The 5,856-nt window shown below is 34.6% G+C and overlaps 3 long non-coding RNA genes across 3 annotated transcripts in view; 2 read left to right on the top strand and 1 right to left on the bottom strand.

The window, feature by feature from the left end:
• On the top strand, positions 1-4,986 carry LOC117126554. Its single transcript, XR_004449169.1, has 2 exons — positions 1-1,014; positions 2,133-4,986. It is a non-coding gene; the product is annotated as an uncharacterized LOC117126554 (long non-coding RNA).
• The window catches only part of LOC117126555, a 57,061-nt gene that overhangs the window by 5,217 nt on the left and 45,988 nt on the right, over positions 1-5,856 (top strand). The window lies entirely within an intron of this gene.
• Positions 1,842-5,856, bottom strand: part of LOC117126561 — an 8,740-nt gene continuing 4,725 nt past the window's right edge. The window contains exon 2 of the long non-coding RNA XR_004449177.1: positions 1,842-5,592. This is a non-coding gene — a long non-coding RNA (uncharacterized LOC117126561). The remainder of the gene's footprint in view (positions 5,593-5,856) is intronic.

The raw sequence follows: 5,856 nt of genomic DNA on the forward strand, positions 1-5,856 counted from the left end.
AGTTACAAGGTGTTCACATCAAGGTGCACATGTATGTGTATGTAAAGTATATAAGAATAGTTGACAAATATATAAAGATATTGTTAATTAATATTAAATGACATTTTTGTTTAAAATAATACATAAAAGATAAAATTAAAATTAATTTAAAATAAAAAAGGCCTTGACATTAGTCATTTTTTTCATATAAAGAAAATAAAATTGTATCCGTAAATAGAGGTGGGCACTGATTGAATATCTGAGTATTTGGAAGCATTCGTGTCGATTCGATCTTTAGCCACCTAGATATTCGGTGACTCGGATATCCGAAATATTTTAGAATTTTAAAGAATATCCGATTTGATCCGTAAATAAAATAAAATTTTAAAAATAACTGAAAAATTAATAATAACATTTTATTAAAAAATAAAACACTATTTAACTTATAAAATTTTAGTACCTAATATAATAAATTTAATTCATAAAAATATTGTAAAACTGATATAAAGTATAATATATATAACATACATATATAATTATTTACATAAATGTATAAAATGCATATAACATATCGAATTAGATATCTGTTCCTTAAAATATTGGCATTTGTGATTTGATTCTTTTTGGATATTGTATTTTAGTATTTGATTGGTTTCATAGAGACACGGATATCCAGATTTTTTGGTTCAAATCAAAACGGATAACGAATTAAATCAAAATTTCTGAATATTTTGCTCAACTTTATCCGTAAACAATAAAAATGATATATATATATATATAGTTTGACTTTTGATACGTTATCTATTTTTATTCGAAACAAAAAATCCAGAGTTTTATTGAAACCATGTATGTGAGTTTTATATTAAAAAAGTACAAAGTACATAGTGTGAACACATTTATGAATATAGTGTGAACGCGTTAGCATAATTATTATCAAATCATTGTGAGGCTGCCACGTGTTTATTATTGTGTGAATGCATTTATTACAACGCTTCTCTTTTAATATATAAGGGATGGTTAGACCCATATATAAAGGTGCCTAGGAATGGCATTTGGGACAACCCGCCCCGCCGTGGCCCGCCCCGCTGCGGTCTCTGTCTCTGGCGGATCTTTGCGGGTCAGCCCGCCGTAACCCGCGGTTCCCAAACCTCTACCCAAACCCGCCCCGCTTGCTACAAAGGAATTTGCGGTCCGGCCCGCGGGTAGTGAAAATGCAGTCCTCATTAGTTCTCTTCTTCTCATTGACCTTGAGACATCTCAGAACTCATCGCAAATCAAATAGTTCTCAGAAAGACAGAAAAAGAAGAATGGAAGTGATGAGCTTAGCTGCTCCATTTTCACAAAGAAAATTCACTGGCTGCTTCTTAAGCGCACCAATAAGCCCACGAAGAACCATAGTGGTACAGAGAGTACAAGGAGGAGGCAAAAAGAAACTTCTCCGAACGTTCTTTGATTCCTTTCGATTGGGAAGAGAATCAAGGCAGTCCGAGGAAGATCGCTGACAATGAAGAAGATACTGTTGATGATAAACAAAAAGTTAAGAGTTTTACAAGAGTTTCCCATGATAGTTTGTGCCTCTGTTTCTCTGTTTGAAGAGCTCGTTACCGTCACTGCTGATAGTATCACAAACAACTTGTAGTTACCAAACACGTTGTAGAGTTTTAGACTCATAAGAGAGAATAACTGAAAACTTCAACTAGATACTAATGATGGCCTTATACTAGACTATTTAACTTTTGAGTTTTGACACTAATGAATATCATGTACGTACCATAAAGATAAGCTCTAACGTAGATGAAACTAGTAGCAAACTATGGGAGAGAACAAGTTAGACTGGTTAGTAAACATTATAAGTTTATAACTATCATTATCAAGCAACTTATAAGACAAATGACAATTAACAGTAAAACTTTAAAACAATCAAAATTTCAAACAAAACAGTTCATACATAAGAAAAAAACAAAACTGATAAAGACATGCGGGTCTCGAATGCCCCGCAAACCCGCGTCGACCCGCCCCGCATTGGCCCATACCCGAAATTGACCAACCCGCAAGACCCGCAATATCTCGGGCCTAAGATATGTAAGCCCAAACCCGCCCCGCAGTGGGACTTTACGGGCCAAGCCCGCGGGTTAAGGTACCAATTGCCTTAGGTGCCATACATATATAAATGTGAACACTGAAGCAAGCTAACTATTTAAAATGATGGGTAAATAATTTACGATATAGTTATGTATATGATTACTGGTAAATTAATTTAGGCTAAAGGGTAATTGTTTACTATGATTGGGTCCATTTTATAATGCAAAGCCATACATAAGCGAGTCAACGATGCAGCAAGCTAACTATTTTAATTTACTACCTGTTAATTAATTTATGTTACGGGCTTATTTTTTACCCTTGTTCGAAAACTCTCGCTAGGTGCTACGCGTGCGGCACATACCGGCCTAGCGATTTATTAGAAAAGAGGAAAAAACTCGGGGAGTAATCGGGAAAGAATTTTTTTGTACTTTTATATATATAATACCTTATTTATATGTATAATACCAAATATTTATATATAATAAATACAAGTTTATGTATAAAATATCATTGGTACTAAAATAGAAATTTGTAAATACATATCAAATTAGATCACAAAATATAATTATGTCTATTGCAGTTTAAATATAGTATATTTATAATAAGGTTTTGTGGAATATTACAAATAAATTAATGTGGTCCGGTGTTAAAGTTTTCAGTAAGTTACTTATGTCTATGTTGTAGATTCGATTTTTGTTTGTTATTTAAATATTGACTTTTATTGTAGAGAGTTGTGAATCTCAACATCCCACATCGGACGTTTGTAAACTGGTGCAGAAGGAATGACTAGTATAAATAGAGCACGTATTATAGACTTTAGGAAACTCAATCAGGCTTTAAAAAAGGCAAAGCCCATTTTTATTGGGCTTAACCTAGAAAATTTTGTTATTAATCGTCAGTTAATTCGATTTAATAGCGCATTGTTTTATTAAGCGGCCGGTTTGTTTTTTTAGCGATTTACCAAACCGATTGGTTAAAATCACCACGGTTGGACTCCGAGTTGCGATTACCCGGCTGCAAAACCGGCTACTCGGCCGAGTTTTTGAACAAAGTTTTTTACTATGATTGAGCCCATTTTATAACGTGAAGCCATACATATAAATGTCAACGATGTAACAGCCTAAATATTTTATAAAGACGGGCAAACACTACAAAAAAACCTCCATATTAGCGCGAGGAAACCACTATCATATGCCTGGGATAGCGTATTATGAACTGCTATGTCTGCTATAATAGTTCTCCCTTATTATAGCGGTTTCTCACATGCTATCGTAGCGAAAACATATGATAGCAGTGTTTTTGTGTTTTCTGTTATATTGTTAACATTATAATAGCGTTGTTTCCGACGGCTACATTTGTTATTTCAATAGCATATCTTGAAGGCTATAATTGTTTTTTTCATATTGCACTATTGGATGTTTTACTTTTCTATATTACAGCGGTTTTATAGATGCTATTGGTTAATGGTTAGTTTTTTTTTGTAGCTAATACAATATGTTATTAGTAGTTTGACGTATACCACAACCTGTTTGATTTGTATTGAAAGACACACATTCATAAATTCAAACGCACAAATTTTCGTAATGGCGCCTAAAATTTTCACCAAAATATTCAATTACTACCATAAAATAATTTCCCAAATCTCTCTGCCAAAATATTTCTACACTTTCTTTTTAACTCTTCTTCTCCGTGGAAACACTCTTATCGCCGACAAAGACCAACCCAATCTCAACTCTCATTCACGACAAATTATCACAGCTTGTCTCAATAGTACTTCTCTTTTCCAAAACTCTGTTGCAATATATTGTTCTTCAAATCGATTTGGGTTTATGGGTGTTGGTTAGGGTTTCTGTTTTCAAATCGATTTAGGGTTTATTTCTTATAATCTCTGCGTTTCCAATCAAATTAGGGTTCATATTTTCAAGTCGATCTGGGTTCATTTCTTCTATCAATTTCTGTGTCTTCAGTCAGTTTATGGTTTGTATTTCAAAATCGAACTGGGGTTAATAAGTCTCTGCGTTTTCATATCTTCTTTAAGTCTCTTATTAAACTATGTGATTCATTGATTTAGGGCTCTAGTATGCATCCACCAAGAAGAGGCAGTTTCCCTACAAGAGCTACTATTGAACAAGGCGCAATAAATTTTATGAAGAACACCTCTCAGGCAGGTATACATCAACACATTTCTGTTTCCAAATCTTATGCCAAGGTCAAATAAGATATCGTACAAGAATCTTGTCCTTATTGTCTTATTGTGTATTGTTAAGATTATGTATGTCCTTGCGACTCTTTTATACCATTTGCCTTGTGTTTATAGATCATGTAGATGGGGGAGGAGCCAGCTATACTGACTTAGAGGGGTAGATCCACATGAAGATTGTTGGAGACGTTGAGTCTATTGTTGTTTTACAACACTTCTCCAACACTGATGGCGATGAGAATAAAGTTGAGTATTATTATTTTTAAGATTCTGTATTTCCCTTGTGGCTCTTTTTCTGTAATTTTGTTTCTTGTTTTCTGGTTTATTAGGTAGTCAACCCTCACAAACGATGTTTGTTTGGACTTGGAACAACACAAATGGAGAACAATTATCACATTGATCCACCAGCCCGTCCTTCTTACTCGTCAATCTCGTTTAGAGAAGTTGATTACTTTGACTGAAACTGTCTACTTGATGAGCTAGCAGCTCACTGCCTTGTGTGAAGCTAGAGGAACTACCAACTCTTCTCCATCCTCACCTCCTAGCACCAATGAGCAGAGAATCTAGATGATGTTGATGACTTACTACAATCAACTGAAGACATAACACTTAGAATCTTTTGTGTTTAGTTTGAACTATTGTTATGTCATTAGTTTCGACCTATTTGGTTTAATATTTTGTTTTCTACTAGTAATGAATGCAATGTTTCTATTATGTTTTGGGAATTTCAGATTTCGTTTTATGCTATAATGTTTTAAAATCAAAGCAACTTTTTGTTGCTAATCCGAATCCAATATTTAGGTACAAAACATTCGTAACTAAATTTGTGGCTACTTTTGCTACAACTTGGCTAAGGCAAAATTGTAGTTAATTTCTGTGGCTATTTCGCTACGCTAAAAGTGTTGCCAATGCGCAATAAAAAACTCAGTAGCTACGTCGTCGCTAATAGCTACGGTTGATTCGCTCGCAAAACTGTTGCGAACGAGCTACGGAATAGCAACGGATGGGAGATAGCGTCGGTGCTGATGCCACAGATAAGCTTCTATCCGTAGCCGTTTATCGCCTGCTGCATTTTAGCAACAAATTGTCCTCTCTAGCAATGAAAAATTCCATGGCTATTTGACTGTTTTCTTGTAGTGATGTATCCCTATTTCCATCCTGACATGCAGCCACTAACATAACACCTTTGAACTTACCACTTAGATGTGCTCCATCTACAACAATAGCCCTTCTCATGAACAAAAGGCCTTTGATACATGTGCATGTGCCAAAAGCAATGAACAAATACTTAAACCATTTCTTAGCATCAAGTTCAAGCTTTGTTATTGTACCTGGATAACACTTAAAATTGTCCTCTCTAGCAATGAAAAATTCCATGGCTATTTGACTGTTTTCTTGTAGTGATGTATCCCTATTTCCATCCTGACATGCAGCCACTAACATAACACCTTTGAACTTACCACTTAGATGTGCTCCATCTACAACAATAGCCCTTCTCATGAACAAAAGGCCTTTGATACATGTGCATGTGCCAAAAGCAATGAACAAATACTTAAACCATTTCTTAGCATCAAGTTCAAGCTTTGTTATTGTAC

The sequence above is a fragment of the Brassica rapa genome, chromosome A07, assembly GCF_000309985.2.
Source record: "Brassica rapa cultivar Chiifu-401-42 chromosome A07, CAAS_Brap_v3.01, whole genome shotgun sequence".
Lineage (NCBI taxonomy): Eukaryota > Viridiplantae > Streptophyta > Magnoliopsida > Brassicales > Brassicaceae > Brassica > Brassica rapa.